This window comes from Vicugna pacos, unplaced genomic scaffold (genome assembly GCF_048564905.1).
Source record: "Vicugna pacos unplaced genomic scaffold, VicPac4 scaffold_20, whole genome shotgun sequence".
Lineage (NCBI taxonomy): Eukaryota > Metazoa > Chordata > Mammalia > Artiodactyla > Camelidae > Vicugna > Vicugna pacos.
The window spans coordinates 18,439,231-18,442,414 of record NW_027328741.1 but is presented as its reverse complement, the minus strand read 5'-3'; the positions used below and the strand labels follow the sequence as shown (position 1 = coordinate 18,442,414).

General features: G+C 34.4%; 1 long non-coding RNA gene across 1 annotated transcript; it reads left to right on the top strand.

The window, feature by feature from the left end:
* The first annotated feature begins 830 nt into the window (after positions 1-830).
* LOC140693830 (uncharacterized) lies at positions 831-2,280 on the top strand. Its single transcript, XR_012069532.1, has 2 exons — positions 831-1,008; positions 1,955-2,280. It is a non-coding gene; the product is annotated as an uncharacterized lncRNA (long non-coding RNA).
* The last annotated feature ends 904 nt before the right edge of the window (positions 2,281-3,184 follow it).

The following is a 3,184-nucleotide window of genomic DNA, read 5'->3' as shown; positions in this document are numbered from 1 at the left end:
CCTAATCTAATTATGTTTCAATTTAATTACAAATGATATTGAAATAGATATATATTTTCTGTACAAGTTTTACACGAATTTCACTTTAAATTCCAAAACTTTAAAGTTATTTTATATAATTTGTGCTATATTTATACTCTGTTCACAAATCTGGCATAAATTTCAATACAAAAGTATGGAGATTGGTTTTATTTCATACACCCGAAAACTAAATTATTTATAAAAATGTGTTGGGATAATATTTGCAGATCACACTGTAAAAAAATCATCCTATATGTTTCATTTTAACTGGATGAATGACAAGTAAACACTGGCTGAATGTTACACTTGAGTTGCTGGGATACCAGTCGTTTTGTGATGTCACAGCTTCTCAAGTTGAGAACCATTGTGAAGGCCAAGCAGTTTATCTGTTCAGGCCTGCCAAAGCAGCATTTGAAGCTGCAGTGCTCAAAATCATGCAGATTAGAAATGTAGCTGTAGAAAAAGTTATTTGAGATGGCACATATTTCTTCAGAAATTCAAGATATGTCTCATAAAGATGGACCAACTGGCTCAGGAAACTCCGGTAGATCTCTATTGTGTGATCAAACATTCTCTGGGGACTTGGACTTGAGTTCTATGATTGAAGAAAATGCTTTTCAGAATTTGTCTGAAGAATCCTTGATAAAAAGACCATGTTACACACATTGTGTCTCTGAACCAGATGAAGATAATGATTTTGGTTTTCTGACATTTCCAAGAAAGCTCTGGAAAATGTCTGGGAGTGACCAATTTAAATCCATCTGGTGGGGTGATAATGGATCTTCCATAGTGATTGATGAAGTTGTCTTGAAGAAGGAAGTTTTGGAAAAAAAGGCCCCTTTCAGAATATTTGAAACTGGAAGTATGAAAAGTTTACTTAGACCCATTAACTTTTATGGGTTTAGGAAACTGCGGCAGAAATTTCAAAGATCTGCTTGTCTAGTTGACTTTCTAGCAGAAGAAAAAGAAGCCTCTGTTTCAAGCAAGGTATACACAAATTTTAGTTACGAATTGGTAACTTATGTATAAAATTTTATTTTGTACATCAATCTATGGTAATATAAATGTAAAGCTAGATTTTGAAAATTGTATAAAACTATTAAGGCTAAAATACTTTACTCTAAAAAATGAGGACAGTGCCTTAATTATTCAAGATTATGAGAAACTTTGCTTACAACTATGAATCTTTCCAGAAATTCATATAAAGGTATTAAAGCTGCTTTTCAAAAGTGGCATTCACCGTTACTGTAAATGCTAACATTTAAATTTGATGACTATAATAATTAAATGTGTATTTTCCAAATAAGGAACTTCAAAATATTGTTAGCAATGTTCATATTTTGATGATATTATCCTTGTATAGTAAACGTGGAATCAGGTTTTATACGTTAGGCTTATTGTAGTCTTGTATTTTGGTATAAATATTACTAAAATGATTCTCCTTTGGTTATAGCTGCACTTTTATCATAATCCAAATTTTAAGACGAGGCTGTCCCCAGGTTTTAGTGAGAATAAAAAGAAGAGTTGGGATTAAAAATTCCTCTCTGGTATCTTCATTGCCTGAAGACTTCAAAGAGCAGCACTTTAAAGCAGGGTATAATGTGGATAATAATAATTCTGAATTTGTGGCTGACACTATTGAAGAAAGTGCATTTTTACCTTCTGCAAATTTAAACATGCCTCTAATGAGAAAGCCCTCTACTAGCCACATAATTGGTGATACAACTACCCCGATCAGAGGTGATTTTTCTCCTCCATCATCAATGTCAGACCAACAGAACAAATTGCAGTGGATCAACGAGCTATTTTCAATCAGTTGACCACTGTCCATGGGCACTCTCAAAGCAGTTACAATGAAATAAATGGCCGTGTTGTGAACTCCATTTGAAGCAGAATTTCTACTTCTCAGTAGAGTATATTATCTGCCAAACAGAGCAATTATTTTGGACTGATGTTGGAGCCTTCTACTTTTCCAAATACATATCAGAACATATCTGCAAATGAAGGTCATTTTCCTAAACTTCAACCAGGGTGCAACCCACGCTTTCCAGTGCCAGTGATAGCTGATACATCAGCTACTTCCCTTTCAAGGCCAACTCATCAGCCATCTTCAGTTTATGAACGTCATCCTAATAACAACTGATCTACCAGAGAACTACCAGATTATGCAGGAAACAAAGATTATAACTGATGTTGGCAAATGTCGACAACTATCTGCTATTTTCTTATTTGAACATTAAACATAGATGTGTACCTGTATTTTCCTTAGTATTTTTTAAAAGAATTAAGAATTAAATGGGAGACTAACTTGCCATTCAAAGAATAAAAGAGATATTTGTTTGATATGATCTTAGATAGAACAGTATGGGAGTAAATTTAAATATTTTCATGTAAGGAAAAAGAAAAAATGGAAGAATTTGGAAAAATAATAAAACATGGAGAGAGGGAAAAGAACCAAGTGGTTTCTGGTTCATCCTGGAAAGTATTAAATGTGTTAAGTTAGGATAGTTTGGAACAGGAGATACATTCAGGAACCGGCCCAGGGATCATGGTCTCTATTATGTCATCCCTGGAATCAAAAAGGTCACATGATGTATTCTCAGATGGCACATTCAGCATGTGGTAGAATTTAAGAAGTAATTTATCTATGGTCTTCTTTGTGCTGTTCTCAAAGCATTCCAATTGGTGCTTTCATTACCTGCCCTCAAGAGTCTACACTATATTTTCTAGTTATTAATTTATGTTGCTTTTATGTTCCAGCCAAAGAAGGTTACATCCTCAGGGTGAAACTTAATGCCTTTCCAAATCTAATCACACAAAATTAACTCAACTTAGCTTAGTCATTAGTTTATAAATCTGGCATCTGACTACCTTGGCATATCTTTCTGTTTCAGTGTATCTGGATATATATCCAGGCAAATGCTTCTCAACCATGTTAGCTCAAACCTCAACAGTTTTACTCCAGCTCATACTTGGACGTTGGGTGTCCTCATTTTACCTACTTAGACTATCCTCCTCTCAGCACAGAAACCACCTCCTCCAGATGTTTTCTGTCTATCCCACTTTTCTTGTCTATCTTGGATATCACCACAGTAAGCACAGCACATGCCACAGTATGCATTTTAGTATTTAGTGATTGAAAAATACATGTTGACTTTAAGCA